Here is a 16955-nt window from a genome sequence, read left to right as displayed (position 1 = left end):
GCCTCTCCGCGCACACACACACGCACACACACACACAGCTGCAGATACAAGGACAGGGCACAGCGGCGACTGACACTCAGCTCATTATCACCTTCCACTGGCTGTGAATGGCTTCCTGTCCCAGGCACCACGCAGGACCCCGTCTGTGTTCTACTGCAGCCAGCCACAGAGAGGAGAGGCTCCTCCTCTGGTCTGTCTGACCGTCGGCCCTGGGCCTCAGCACCAGCCTCCTCAGCATTACTGGAACTGCTCTCCAGCATGAAGACATGAGCCGAGGAGAGGGCAACTCTACCAGTCAAAGCTGGCAGGTATAATTGCACTGAAAATCACTCTAAATCTGCTCCTAAAGGATCCCAGGGCATGGGAGATGTCAGCCCCAGTCCCATGCAGTGAAATACGTTAAGAGTGGTGCTGAGCTTTACACACACACTTTCTTTCTCTCTCTTGGTCTCGCATGCACAAACACACATTGCTCATACACCCCCACATTCAATTACACACTCGTTCACACACTCACAGGGAGCACATGTGTACGCTGTGTATGTGCGTAGATACAGTAGATATACACACACACACACACAGATTTGCCAAAGAGAGGACAGATGAAGCTGTAGGGCTGATTCTGCAGGTTTTCCTCTTGGCATCAAGTCCACTCAACTGAAAAGACATTTCCTCATTAGCCAACCTCAGCTTTAGACAGCTGTGGGGCTCAGAGAGTGTTCATGACTGTATATACGAAGGTGTGCACAGCAAGTGTGAGTGTGTGTGTGAGAGAGAGCAAGGATCATAGCATGGTGTATGTGTTAAAGAACGGAGGCAAGGAAAGAAGAAAGAGGCACACAAAGAGAAGCAGATGAGAAAAACAATCAAATCACAGAATAACAGAGTTTCAGTGGGTGTGCTCCAGCAGTGGTGAGAGGTCTGCCAGCTTGACCTGCATCTCTGACCCATCTTCTGGATGTTGCTAACCTTTACTGGCAGAGGCTATGTGTCCTACACTTTCAAGCCAATGCTAGGCTTCGTTCCTGGGCCAGTCAGGGAGTCAAGGCCGGGGCCAGAGATCCGAGGGAGGTGCTACGTGTGTTTTAGCCTGCCCTGCCCCACCACAGAGCAAGAGAGATGAGGGGATATGTGAGATATAAATCACTAAGTGCCTCACCTTGGGTCACCGATCACACCAAAGGCCACCGGCAATCTCTATTTGAAGCACTGCATTTGCTGCTTCAGGGCTTTGCTCTCTGGCCTTGCTATAAATCAGCATACACCATCACCGCCCCCCATCCCCATCTTTTTCTCTAAATCCCCCCTCTTTACTAAAGGTGCAATATTACATGTTAAAGTTAATACAGCATAAGCCGGTTGGTGAAACACTGCAAAAGGCAGTTTCTAATCTGTATTAATGCTGAAAGGTTAAAAAGCTATTTTTATTTCATTCATTAAAACCAATGAGGCAAATATCCCCATTAACTTCTTTCAAACATTTAGAATAAATAAAAATACATTTAAAACAAGTCAAAGTACAGGAAGCACATCTGGTCAGTCAGAGAAACCACCATGTAGATGCATTACAGCTTCACTTGACTACAGCAATAATCTAAAGAGCTAAAACAGAGGCTATAACAAATCAGAGTGTATGGCTACAGCACTGCGCTAGGCGCCAACACAGATTAACAAAGAGAATTAAAGTTTAAAATATAGCAGTGACACTGGTGGTCCATGTGATGAAAGCGCTAATCCCAGTGATGGTTGACACCAAAATTGCACTGTGTCACTTCATTGCCTCCGACACACTTCTGCACAGTGAAGTTCATGGAGAATCACCACAATACCAAACGAGCACGGGTCTGAAAAAATGTCTGCACGCACCTGACACGAGTTCCACTCTGCCAAAAATAGAGCCCAGTGTCAATATTTGATATAGCTGCATCGTCATCATGTGCAGCCAAACATGGATTGCAAACCCATCTTTCTTGATGAAAAAAGGTGCGTAAAAGGTGTGTTTCATTTTTGAAAACCAGACGTAGGTTTCAGAGGAGGCATGATGCCAGCACTCCTGTCAGTTTCTTTTAGCCACTCTTCCTGCTGGATAATTTTCTATTCTTAATATGACAGAGTCACTTCTGCTGTGAAAAGTCATTTGAGCTGGGGGGGGCACTGAAGGCTGGGTCTAATGATTTCCTGTATTTCTGTGTGTTCAAGTGGTAGATATTTTGGTCATGATGACAGGGGATGGCTTCACTGCAAATCTAAAGAATATTATCAAAAATATTAAAATATAAACCATGTCAGCCCATGAGCCTCAGAAATCTGCCAACCTTTAACCTTTAATTGATGCATTTTTTATTTATCATATCCAAAACTCTGATGTTTATGAAGTACTTTTAATAGACTACAAGCAAAACTAAAGCACTTCTAACTCAATTATAAGACCTAAAGTCTGGTTAACATGACACCAGCTGGGGGAGAAAATAAATGACAGTTAACTGGTTAAAACCAGTTTCCTGTAGCTAAAGGGAAATGCTCTTTCATAGAGGTCTTGCAAAACACATGAAAAACGCCATTTAGCGAAACATTTCTGGTTTGAATTTGAATGCTGCAGACACCTCATTTCAACAGTTTTGAAACCTCACACAAAATCAAAATTAAGCACACCCAACGCCCAAGTCTGAATATGATTAGCTTTCACCCTGCATTTCCTTGACCTATCTGAAGAACTATGTGTGACTTAAGTCAGCGAGCTCAGAATTGCAGCCTTAGAGACCGTCTTCATGGTGAAAAGGTGTGCTATAAAGGAGAAGAAATCCTACTTAGGGAGCTGGCTGCCTGGAAACTCTCTTTGTCCCCAGCCTGTCCAAAAGACAAGTCTGTCAGGCTTGTACTGCCTTGAGTGTGACTGTTCTCCTTCTTTTCCCTTCCCTCCTTCTCTCCTCAGGTGTCATAATGGCAGCAGACCAGGCCTTGATGGAGGTGAGATGGGAGTAATAAAGAGTGATCCACAGGGAGCAGTGCGGGGGTGGCACATGTATGGCATTGCTGTATCACTATGGAACAGCAGGCCTCAGTGCTGCAGGAGAATGCTTTTACACTGAAGGAATGCTGCAGGTGATACATACAATTACATGACATCTAGAACCCTGACAGGCTGACACCCACAGACTGTGGCCACGTCTGTGTATGTGTGTGTGGGCATGTGCGGGTTAGCAAGCTAGAGAGTGAAAAACAACAGCATATTAAATGAAAAGAGAACATGCAAGGGTTAAAAAAAGAGAGAGAGAGAGAGATGGAGTGAAGAAAGAATGAGGGTCCAGATTTATTTCCCACAAAAATGAACATCCTATTAGGACTGGAAAATCAGTTGTCTCACTCTCAAAAGGATCCGCATCAGCCATTCAGGATGAATCCTAATAATAATCAGAACACTTGGGGAAGAAGAATAAAGAATTTTAAGGAGGTAAAAAAAAACAGAAAATACTGTGGCACAGTTTGGCTTCAAATGTGCTCATGATCGAGGAAAAAAGGGGTCGGCTGAGAAAGTGTCAAAGAGAGGGAGCGAGTAAGTAAGAGTAATTTTACTTCTTCTATTAACCTGACGTGATTACAATAGCCTGATGGGCTGCCTTATTTCATGGAATATTAAATTCAAATGCAGCTCAAAGGAAGGACAGTGGTGAAGAGGGGGAAGGGACTATATCCTCTGAATGAAGCCTCAGCGAGCCTCCACTGGCCGACAGCCCTTCACTGCTGGAGGAAACAAACACTCCTGTTCTGCAGAGTTTCTACACAGCGTGTGTGTAGCACTACCTCAGACATGTATATGACTACAATGGTTTTATTTTATCCATCCATACAGCAGAGGAACCTGTAACCTGTTCCATGAAAACAGATAAACATAAAAGAAATTGCATCAAAAATTAATAAAGCAAATCGTCGGATTTTTCTTTTTAGACTCCAAACTGATCATCTTTAAAATAAACCTCTAGCTGGAGGTCTGATTTGAATGCAGCTGCTGTAAATACCAGACTATAAAATCAGATAGCAGTAGTTTTAGTGATGGTCACAGTTATTGCTCTAATAGTTTGTCATTAACCTGAGTCAGTCCACAGTAAGAGCATCATATAGAAGTAAATCTCAGGATTATTCGGCTCATTCACAACAGGCCACTGATGTCAACTGCAGGTTTTTCAGAGAGCCAATTGATTTTTCAGGCATAAGGTCAATGTTTATGGAAGGGTGGTTACAACAGTTGTTCCACTTTAGGAACTACAGCAAAGCATGATTTCATGGCTAGTGGCTTTTTTACCTTGTTACCATAGTATTTAACACACCTCACCTTTTCATACATGGAGCAGTGTTTTAGTTTGTTCTCCACATAACATCACTTTTTATACTGCATGTCTGTCCACATATTAAAACATAATGTCAGTGGTACATATTCCCACTGGCACATAAACACAGAAAATATACTGTATGGACTGAATATACTGCACTTGCTTCATTTTCTACAATATCATTTAAATTAAATGCAAACTCTCCATGATAATAAAACGCACTGAAGCAGCAGCTGTCATCAGTTGTAATGGCAGAGTGATAATGGCAGCTCTATGCAAGCACCAACAAATTAATTTAAACAACTTCATAGCTGAGTAGTAAAGACAGGGCAGTACAACACAGCTTCTAAAGCTCACTGAAGCATTTAGACAAAGATGCAGCTTCAGATTGAATTGTTTAGTCAAAGCTGCAATTTACCAGTTTCACAATGAAAATTTGAAAACAACAGTAATGTGATGATTTATCGATATTTGGTACGTCAGTCAGAGTGTAGCTGATGAACTGGTCCAAACATTAAGACTGAACTTTGTTCATATGATATTAAAAAGTCTTTAAGCAAAGAGTGCATGAGAGGAACATTAGAGGTGTGTTTCAGTGTGGATGTCTCGACAAACACTTTTATGCCTGAGAGGAGAATGCTGCCTCCACTTGGCCGTATCTAATGCATAGCAGATCTTTCCTGTGGCACACACTCACACAAGCATATATTATACTGTATATATTGTTTCATGCAGGAAAAGGTGGCTGAGAAGTCTAAATCCACAAACTTGTTAGTGCTCAGATTTTAAGACTGGATCAGACCTCTGTTTGAAAGTGAAGCACTGATTAGTAGAGGTTTGTTTTCATTGTCTGTACCTTCCTTTTCCTTTGACTTCCATAGTACAGTGAAGTTAAAGTCAGTGCACTGTAAGAGTTTGAATCATTCTTTGTTTTTTATTTTTAACATGAAGTTTGTTATGAATGCTACAGATCTTTAAAGATCACTGAATTTAAATCTATGAAATGAGGCCTTGTTAAGGAACATGCAGAGTATAACTTCTGAACATGTGTTTTTCAGCCACTTTATACATTTCCAGCATTTTTGCTACAGGCTACATTTACCATTTAGTGGACAATGGAGCCTGAATAGCAGCACAACATCATGGCCGAGGTGGTATCTGAGGACATGTGTGCGTGGGCTAACTAAATAGAAAAAGTGGGAGAACAAGAACAAGGAGAAAAAAGACGCAGCCATTCTGCATTACACTCGACAGCTCACTTTAAAGAATTCATTCCATCTCCTGGAAAAGCTGGACTTGTGATGCCTCATTTCACAAATGTACCTCAGACACTTCGTCCACAGTTTTATAACACTTGATCATTGTGAAAAACACAGCTGCACTATAATGTTGAGAGGAAATGAAGTTAGAAGGCAAACTCATCATTAGTCTTCAGATGAAATCAGGAGAGTGAGTGTTCAAGCATCGTTATCCTGACTGGGCTTTTATGAGTAAACACTGTGCCTTCATATGGGATGCATAATAAGCACCTCTACCCTCTGGGAGAGAGCAGCCATCAATGCAGCAGTGTTGTGTTGTGATAAACCTCTTCTATCAGCGTGTATCTACATTAGCTATCAGCTCTCTGGGTGTAATAACAGAATAGGACACCGCCTCACCTGCATCAGAAGAAAACCCTCAAGAGCAATAATAAAAGAAAATGTATCAGTGTTCCAGCCTGGTAATTACATACAATCCTTATTATGGCAATCTTTCCATGAAAATGTCAGAGCAATCACATTTAATACAGTGGTGTAAGGTGTGAGACATGAGGGGGATTACACCTCACCAAAGACACGTGAAGATATACTACACACATCAGAGGACACAAAGATCTCCGGTTCCCATGTGCACCACTAAGTAAGTAGGGCTGCAGGGAGGAGACGTGAGTTGAGAGACCACCCCTTAACTGAGAGATCTCAATTCAGCACCCAGTGTCAGGCAGCGTAGGAGCTCCTGCTGTGAGCTTGATCAGCATACTGAATCCCTACCAGCTTCAGTGGTGCTGTTCTCTGGCTGATCCTTGTGTCTAACTCGTCTGTAACAGGGGCGAGTAAAAAGAAAAGTTTCTGTGGAGGTAAACACCAAGTACTGTAGGTGTAAGAGAATCAACAGACTACACTGAGGGTTTTGATCATTCACTAAAACCTCCTACTTATTTTAGACCTGACATGTCAACTTTAACTGACAGATCTTATCAGCTGTAGCTGGCCAGCTAATAAAGCTAATGTTCAAACACTGACTCATTTTAAAATGAGAACCCTTCGTCTTGAATTGGTGATCCATGTAAAAGACATGGACATGTAATTTTCATGTGCCAACAAGCTTCACTCGAGTAAGTATGCAGAATCTGTGTCAGTTAAATGTTAAATGTAGCTTCCTGCGAATGCTACAACACAAACTGAACATACGTCATTGATATCTAAAGTCCTAAGATAATAAAGATGAAAAAGTGTGAAAACACTGTGCAGCCTAACTGTTTCCATCAGAAGTATAACTGTCACAGGTTTAGCCCGTCCTCAGCACCACTTTGAACTCCAACCTCAGCTCCATGGCGACCAGCTCCAGTGCTCCAGAGAGGAAGACAGATGAGTCGGTGAGCGAGTGGAGGGATGGGGGTGAGAAAAAGAAAACTGATTGACCTGAACCCAGACAGCTTTACCTTCTGCAGCTGAATTTTTTCCACCTTCTGTATATTGCCCTTCAAACGACCTGGTCCTTCATGCAGCAGCACACTAAAATTAACTTTCCATTTTCACAACAATACAGTTTGGACTGGATGTTAGCAGGGAGACCGTGACGAGTCTAACCTGGTGTATGTGTGTCGGTGGTTACAGAAAAAAAAAACAGCTGACAGCCATGTGTCTAAATGTATTAAAGATTTTAGCCACTGAATTTATTGTCCAAACTTTTAGAGTGCTGCCCCATCAACAAATTAAACACCTAAATTTACAACTTTATTTCATTCTGATTATTCTTCAACGCACAAAAACGAGAGGAAAATTCCTAAATCTACTCCTCCAGCTTTGAAATCAACACGTGGTTTTGTTTTGGTGTGATGTAAGGAGGAAAGAAGCAAAGGAGAGGGAGGAGAGAAACACCACATACAGGGTGTTTACAGATCTCTCCAGGCTCACCACATGTGATTACAGTCTGATGTTTAACAGACCAATTAAGGTTTTTATGGAACACGGGGCCTTTGCTGCGAGAGGGCTGGCACAGCGCTCCTTTGGTCTCTGTGTTAGTGGGTTTGGCACTTAACAAACACTTTCATTCTAAACTCAATTGTACCACCATAACCACATCCCTGATAGGCTGCAAAGAAACCGAGATATTGAACACAACGCAAACCACAGAGGACAGAGGACACTGTGAGCAGATCTGAGTGAACCCTTTACCGTTAAGTGATAGACAGACATCAGAGACACTTTGAGGCACTATAAAAGTGAGAATAAAAACTACAAGTACTTAGGAACTGTAAGAGAGTCCTGGTAAGGCGTAGGTAGTGTGGGCTTCAGTGTGTAGTGCTGTGTTTCAGAGGGTGGAGGAGCCCACCCACAGCAGCCACCAGTGGAGAGGATCACTCCTACGTTCAGAACACAGGCCTCCAGTCTGCCTCTCCCCACCGGCAGGCCTAATCCCCTTGGTAGAGGCCTGAAACATGGGGGCTGTTACCACACAGAGCCACAGGAGGAGCAGGGTGGGTCTCCTCTGTCACAGCCACACCAGCGAGCTGGCTCAGAGTGGGGTTACACACAGGCTGCCTCTACACACTGTCGCCATTACTAACGAATCAGAAGCACTTTAACATGCGTGTGCACCTCCACTTCCAATCTTTATTTTTAATTTAAGCATGCACAAGAGTAATGTTAAACACACATGGTGCGCTTGACATCAAACATGAGCCTTCTAGAAATGACTTTTACATACAGCTAATCTGAGAGAAATGTAATGCCACCTGAATTCCATTTTTTAATCAACATAGGAAACTGAATGCCTCTGCCAAGATGCACAATATTCACACAACTTCTCTGTAAAATATTTAAGGACAACGTATTTCATTTGTTTCTCTACAATATTTGCTGAAGCAGTAAAATATCTACTCACAGCTGGAGCACGATTACACTTTTTATGGTTATGTTTAGGCACTAAACACATGCACTCGGTTAAGAGAAGGTTCACCATCTAAAACAGTAGTCAGGTGACCATATGAACACTGATTTGACATCTGATTGGTCTAGAGCCTTAAACAAGCTCACGATAAATTGTTGTTTCCATTTTTGTACAAAATGAGATTTGTGGATTTAGTTTTTTGTCTGGTAACAACCAGAATGAACTGGAGGAATGATGACAGGGAGTAAAACATGTTTCAGTGCTCATATGGACGCCTGACTCTTCTTTTAAAAGAGACTTGAAAGTTTTTTGACCTTTAACCTTTAAGGTTCAGGAAAGACTGAGCTCTTGGCTGAATATTAAAAAAGTCAAAAGTATATCAAAGAGCAGAGCATGTGTTCTTTATTAACATTTAACTGAAACCACAATCCTACCTCTGAACTCTGATGCTTCACTGTGTCATTTGTAGGAGGCAGGGCTGTTTGTTGTTTTTAGAATAATGTTTCGACAATCACCTATAACAAGAAGATTTATGCTTCAGATTTACAAGGCTGTTGTTTGATATATTAATTGAGGTTACATTAAAAAAATATATATGTCATTTAAAAATATGTACCACATAATTCTCTGCACTGGCTGTAATGCCATACCCTTTAAAAGACACCAGGAAAAGGCCAAACAAATATAATTCCACTGTGATGCTGGTAGCCAGTCTAGTCATTTTGTTTAAATACCACCATAGGTATGATCAGGAAAGATTTATGGTTTGAAGAGTCTGTGCTGTGGAATATTCTTCCTGACATTTATAAACGACAGCATTTATATGAGCTCAGCCCAAACTTGAGGCTTAGAGGACTATAAATAAATATATATATCTGTGAATGTGTGTGTGTGTGTGTGAGAGAGTTTTTCCCCACAGTGATAAAGCAGGAGGGCATGGTGTTTGCATCAGGGGCAAGAGGCAGGTGAAGACAGTGTGTGCTGTTTAGTGGAGCTGGTCCTGTTCTCTGTGTCTGCACTTACAGGGTGAGAAGTGTGGTAGTGTACCGTCTCCTCTCTGTGCTGCTCACTGTGGTCTGTTATCAGCCCAGATGATGTAGGGAGATACACCAGTGTGTGTGTGTGTGTGTGTGTGTGTGTGTGTGTATGTGTGTGCTGTTTTGGGTTTACCTCCAGTCTGGATTTGTGTTTTCAGACCCGAGGCATTCATGTAACAGATCGTGGTAGCCTAACACTGCTGTTTTGCTTTTCCTCTCTCAGACTCGTACCTATCTCACCTCTTCTGTCTGAGTCCAGCTGTCCAAAACAATTCACTGACCAAAATCTCTCCACAACACAAAGGAAAGATCAACATCTACTGTGGCTCTCATTTGCATCTACTGACAAAAATGTAGGAGGTTTCCAATTTAAAGGTGACAACACCTGGTAGACCTGTTTCTCACTTCACTCTGCAGGTCACTGCTCTCTGTTTACTGCTTGTTTTTTTCTTTAATCATTTTCTATTGTTTCTATGTAATGTCTCTCTCTACTACTGAGGGTTTCTTTTCAAGAGTAAGCTACCTACTAATGGCATTTTCCTTTTAGAAAAAGGAATTACAGGACTCAATTACACTCAATTACATGACGGCAGGACCTCATCCAATGCAACTGTTTAGCTAAAGCAGCTGCCAAGATTTCTTTCATCCTCTTTCAGTTTTCCTGCTGCTGGGACTGAGTATGGATAACAGTGCATATTCAATTAAAGGAATTCTTTTTTCATACCTTTCATTATTTTTTGGTGAGTCATAGTTGAACCAGGAGTCTGGAAATATTTCAGTAATACGTTCACCACTGGCCTCAGTCTGGCTGAAACCCTTGTCTGACTGCTTGGGTTTCTTTTTAGTGATGGCATCATGGTTCTCAGCAATTACTTTTGGGGATTACGATATTATTATATTGTTTTATTAACAGACCTACAGACTCCACAGAGTTTGATACCCAGCAGCACCTGCCTCTCACTCATGATGCCCTGTGGAGACTTGGCTACAGGAGGCCAACTGACATACCAATTTATTGTTACGTTAGTTTCTTACTTGAAAAGCATCAGTGTATTTTATGAAATGGTTTTATTACTTTAACTAGAATCTGTAACACTACATAAAAAAATCTTATCAAACAGCTGTGAAAAAAGGTGTGAGGCAATATTACGATAGCGAGGGGAATGTGTGGAAAGAGCAGCATTTCAACAAATATCGACTCTTCTCATGTAATTAATGTTGACAGCAGTCATCTATGATCATCAGTAGGATGACATGCATCATATAATTGCCTTTAATCTACACCAAAAGTGACAGCTGCACATGTAGAGCAGCTGAATGAGCTGAAAGTCTTAATGTCTCCCAGCATCTTCACTGTGTCAAGGCAAATACAGTAAGTCCCCTCTGAATACTGTCAGACGCTGTGGCCAGCAAGACAAAGATATCCACACATTCAACCTGTTTCCAGGCAAGGACAGCCGTTCATCCAAATGTTCACCTTTTTCTTGACAAGGACATCTGCTTAACCAAACATACACCTGTTTCAAGAACTCGATAAAGACCGGGCATGGCAGTGTAGCAGAGCTTCCTACTCCACTGGATATGACAATCTGCCAGGGTGCAAAACGCAACAACCTCTGTTCCTAAATTAGACCTACCACTGAGCCTGCTGACAATGGGATGCTGAGATGCAATTACTATAAAAGCTAGCACCCCCCTTCAGTACTACCACCTCTCTATGTACACCCCACACCACCCCTGATCTCCATCTACCTCTCCAAAAAATCCTCATCTCTCCTCTCTTCTACCATTTCCCTGAACAGTTCCATTGTGTCCTGCACTTCTGGAGCTCTGCAGGGAGCGGGGTTTTCCTGTATTTAAATATATTTGATGAGACTGAATGTGAATGAGAGTGGGTGCACGAGTCTGTGTGTGTGTGTTTGTTATGTGTTATGAGCAGCATGTGTTTCCCTTCATCCTGCAGAGGCCCGTGTGAGACACAGTTGATGCCAGGCGAAGTTGAGGAGACACCAGTCCCTTTGAGTCAAAATCCTGCTGGGCTGAGACCTCTCTGATTTAGCACCCTTTTCTCCCCTTGTAGCCCTCTATCTCTCTTTCTCTCTCATTATCTTTTTCATTCTCATCTGATTCTGTCATCCCTTGATCTGTTGGATGCTGCAGTTGCACTCAAGGTTGTGCTGGAAAAGGGGAAGATAATAGGAAACAAAGTGAACACGTTGGTGGGAGCAAAAAGGTGTTGACGTGAGGGAGAAAGAAAACACCACTCAGACGTAACCTTTAAGCAACATGGTCATTAACACCTCCATTACAAGCCATTCGGTATGAGCAGCTCTATTAGTCATTCAGAGCCCACGCTTTTCTTCGAGACAGCCATACATTTTTTTTGAACAAGACAGCAGGATAGTAGAAAAAGACCTCTTTGTTTTCTTTTAAACAACAATCAGTCATCATCATGGCTACCACCAGCTGTTAGTAAGGCTCCTGCATTAAACTGATCTGCCTGAATATATTTACAGAGTAGACTGAGCTGCTATGATATGCCAGGTCAAAGCTAAACAGGTATCGAATGAATTCCTTATACGCAACAACACCATTGCTGGACATTATATACAATAAACACGGCGAGGACAAAGTCCTTTAGCAGCAGTTGTCAAAATGTTGCTGTGAAGGAGAATTAGTCCCTTATTTAAAATGTCTCCATCATCTACAAATGAGAGAGGAAATAACAAAAACAAAATGCAGCCATGAAAATGTATAAATGATGATAATTACATCTGGCTAATAACTTATTTTTATTTCCCCCAAGTGGAAACATAAAGGCTGTAGATATTCAGAATAAATACTATATTCCAGGCACAAATAGCTCTCGGATTCTTCTCTTTCATCTTGCAATTAAACTCTGCTTTACTAATGATCAACTCACCTCCTTAACCCCATCTCTGTTTAAGTTGCAGCTTAATTTCAAATTTTCAGTGTTTCCTTTCATATTAAGTTTTAACGATGAACACACTTTTTTTCACACCGATTGAAGATAAGATGGTCTTTCTCTGTGAAAACTACTTAAATTGGATACACTTTTTTCCCTATGCATGGCTACCTGAAATTCACCTATTAGCTGTACTTCAAATGATACAGCTGTTTCATAATTCAAATGGGAAAATCAAAAAGACAAGGAGTCATTAACACCTTTACCAGGTGTAATGGAAAAAGTGATTTGTTAGAGGTCTGAAAATAGGTCCTCTTTCCCTACCTATAATTATAGCTTTGAAACATATTATCTTACAGGTATGGCTTCAAAAGTGTCTTCCACACAGTGCTAACAAGGCCTACTGAAACTCCAAAGGAGCAGGCGGAAGCCTTAATTACACAGGTGCATATATTACTACATATCAGCCCCTGCTGCTCCAATATTAATTATACTGTACAACAGACATTTTCCTCCACTTGTTCTCTTCAGCCTTCGCCTATTACAAAGTTAACTTTCCCCCACTTTCATTTGGAGCCATGAATAGCATTTTCTAATTCCTCCAATTAAAGCATAAATATCAGATGGCATGGAGTAAAACTAAATAAGTCTACGCAACTGTTTGAAATAACATTCCAAAGTGCATGCTGTGCTCTGTGAAAAATAATGACTAAATAAGAGTGTGTGTTTGCCTGGTAAGTGGGGTAAAATGTGTAACACTGATAATAATATTATATATTGAAAACATGGTTATGTATTTTTAAATGGTCCCTTCAGAGGACCGGCCCCTGATGAGGTTAAAGTACGACACTGTCTTCACTGTCACCAGATTAAAAACCTTATTCAGGATCTGAAAAACACTAATGTATGTGATAACACATCAAAACTGCTTTCTGGGCAGAACCAAAAGCCTGTGTTTTAAATGTGCAGTAACAGATTTAATACTGTGTTTCTGAAATTCCAACCCATCATTAAACAGCCTATACTTTGACAAAGCAATGAAATATGCAGAGTAAATATTTATGTCAAAATCACTGTTTTTCTCTATTGATATATTTCATCTGGGTGTAAACAATTCCAAACAAATAACAAATTTTATATCATATATATATATATATATATATATATATATATATATATATATATATATATATGTGTGTGTGTGTGTGTGTGTGTGTGTGTGTGTGTGTGTGTGTGTGTGTAGTGTGTGTATATATACACACACACATACATACATAAATAACATACATATATATATATATACATACATACATTATAATATATACACACACACACATACATGTGTGACTTTTATAAAGTGTAAAAAAACTGGGCTGTGCAATTCAAACACAAACAGAACCACACAAATCCATACACCACACCTAAACATCTTGTGCAAATATGAGCAAAGTCAATTTCAGCCGGGGTCGTACATGGTGATGCTCTCTGATATTGTAGTGGTCATGGTCTGTGTGTATGTGCTGTGGACGTGAGTGGATCCAGCCAGGGGAGTTAGAGCAGGGGTGGAGTGTGGATGGGGGGCTGCTGGATGGGCCGAGGTTTTCTTTGAAGTCTGGATTCCAATTAAACCCCTGACTGAGTTCTAAGCGCACAAGAAAAATGACTGAGGTACATGACATGGCCAGGTCCCCTCGTCCAGCCAAGCCTTTCCATTTTAGCCCCTTTGTCTCCCTGCAGCTCCTAATATTTATGATCACCCCTCCTGACATAACCCCCACATCAGGCCTACCACCCCCCACCACCCCAATGGAGAAAAAAATGGACGGAACTTAAAAACAAGGCTGGCAGAATAGAGAGCCAGAGTCCGACCCTGAGGTTTCACTACTCAATGCAACATAGAGAATATTTGAGAAACATCCACACAGAAAGAGGGAGTAAGATGAGGTCAAGTAGAGCAAGTGGGAGACAACAAGGACAGAGACAAAGACAATGTGTATACTGATGAAATACTGGTGAGGTAAATATAAAACTAAATATCCTGTTCTACCTTCATGGACACAACTTGTTTTCCTTTTTTCAAAACAGAGATGTTTTTTTAAAAAATGCCATTTAGCACATTCCTGTGAGCATTTGTTTCCATTTCTCCAACTGGAAAAAATGCAAGAATGAATTTTAAAATAAAAAGATCAAACACAATAAAGCCCTGCCTGTGTAACACAAGTAGACCAGACTATTGGAAGATCCATTTAATGCCACTAAGAACACAAATTCTTTGTCAAAAAGAGATTATACTACAAACTGTAGCCTTGGCTGTGAGCTCACTCTGCTTTTCAAATATCCTGGAAATACACACGACTAGTCCATCTGATGAAAAATTATCACGTCACTTAACAACACACCAACACCAATATAACAGCAGTAATTTGCAGTAATTCTGATCTCAGCAGCTCGCCCCTTATACTGAAACCTTAGAAAGCACCACAATACACCTTTTACAAAACCCAGTATCTGGCTGCTACTCTTCACAGTTTTGTTTTCTCTTGAAAAAGTGATGGTAAAAACAGTGAAGGTGCACCTTAGCTGGGGGACATGTTTTTGTTGAAAGCGAATTGAGAGAAATGGTGGATTTCAGAGGTATCAGTCCTGCAAGGCAACCGCAGGCAATTCATACAGTACCTGACACTATGCCTAAAACACACTGCAGATTTTCTGTTTTTATTTCTGCACCTCTTCGCACATGAATTCCATTCACTCACGCACTCTGAACAACACACAGTAGGTAACGATACATACTCCATAATTCATTCAGCATTGAATTTCATTTCCTTTCCTCTTTCTTTTTTTTTGTTAAACACACACACTGCACACACCCTCACTCGGTACCACACAGACATACAAAGTGCAAAAGTACACGCTTGTATTGTTCCTCTTCGAACTGAGAAGTCAAACATATAACAACTCATAAACACACACATACACACACAAACATGCTCTGGAATAAAATATTGAAAAGTGTCACAGACACCTGGTCAAATGCTCATATGATTCCCAAAGGAACCACCCTGAATAAACTACTTCCTGCAGGAGAGAGAGAGAGACAGAGAAAGAAATGGAAGCAGCAGGATTTGAGCAGAGAGAAGAGGTTTTATATGATGTCTGTTCCTGCAGGAGATGTGAGCTGGAGATGGGACGAAGCAGGAAGGGGTTAAGACTGGGAGCCAGCAACCTTTTATCACACTGGAGGGAGACAGGGAGCTGAGAGGCGCAGAATGGTAAATATTTCAAGATGATAGGTGACATAAACAAAAGGTTTACTCTCATTCCCACTTTTTAAGTTGCAAAATTTGGGGCTAGTAATTCATAACAGCAGTCCAGGCTGACACACTAATACGGCACTGAAGAATAGGCCTCGGCAACTCAACACAGAAAAACAATCTCCTTCATAACTAAACCTGTTTCCTTTAAAACTCAGCAACCCTGATCACATGTGCATTAAGGTTATCTGCTGAACATCAAATAAATTAGCAGAATCAAAATGAAACGACAGTCAAACTGCAAGGGAGTTATTTGACTATCAATAAGAACAAAAACAAGAGAGAGATGCAGTTAAGTCAGAGCTATACATGCAGTAGGTCAAATTTAAATTGACAGTCATGTATCTGTGGTGACTTACTCATTTAAACTTTCTTTGACATTTCACTTTATCGCATCTCTCACTTATTTGTTTAGTTCTGTCCTCTCAACGTCTGAACTTTTTCAAGATTTTTTATTTTTTTCAGTTCCTAGAAATGAATCCTTTTCCTGTCTCCAAAACCGGGTCTCTCCCCTGTCAGAGACGCAGCACTCGGCCTCTGCTCCATGTCAGAGAGCGGTCTGTCAGCGCGCCTGTGAAAGCCAGATAACCCTTTGATGGAGAGTACCGGTGGTTATTGTTGTCTGTACCCTCCACCTTCCCTCCAACACATATGAAGATTTATTGAAGGAGAGGGCTGAGCAGCGGGAGCCTGCACTAACATGGCAGGCCACGATGGCAACAGGAAAGGGGGCAGGAAGAACAGAGGCGGGAGGGAGACGCATCAGGGGGGCGATGGGAACTCCTCTGACCTGCCTGCGGAGGACACAATGCTCAGGTAGAGCTGACCGTGATTACCTGGCTGTTGAGGAGGACAAATAATCATGAGACTGCTCTCGCTGCATGTCCTCCTCTCTTTTCAAAGGATGGGATGTTTTAACAGAAGAAAACCAAAAAAAAAAAAAGAGAGAGAGACATATTGAAAGTCATGAAGAAAATATAGAAAGTTGAGTTACTTACAATACTGTTCAGTAAGAATGAGTTTGTGGATCTACTGGAGTCAGTATTTATATAGGATGCAAAATACTAAAACATAAAAACATATGGACTTACGATTTAGAAAAGAAAATCTGGACATTTTGTGAAATTTTTTTGTCACAACTGTGTCACAAAAAAATGTATTTTGTATTCCAGCGTCTACTGAATAAAGGCTGCATTAG

The sequence above is a fragment of the Lates calcarifer genome, linkage group LG2 (genome assembly GCF_001640805.2).
Source record: "Lates calcarifer isolate ASB-BC8 linkage group LG2, TLL_Latcal_v3, whole genome shotgun sequence".
Lineage (NCBI taxonomy): Eukaryota > Metazoa > Chordata > Actinopteri > Centropomidae > Lates > Lates calcarifer.
Note: the sequence above shows the minus strand (reverse complement) of the source record.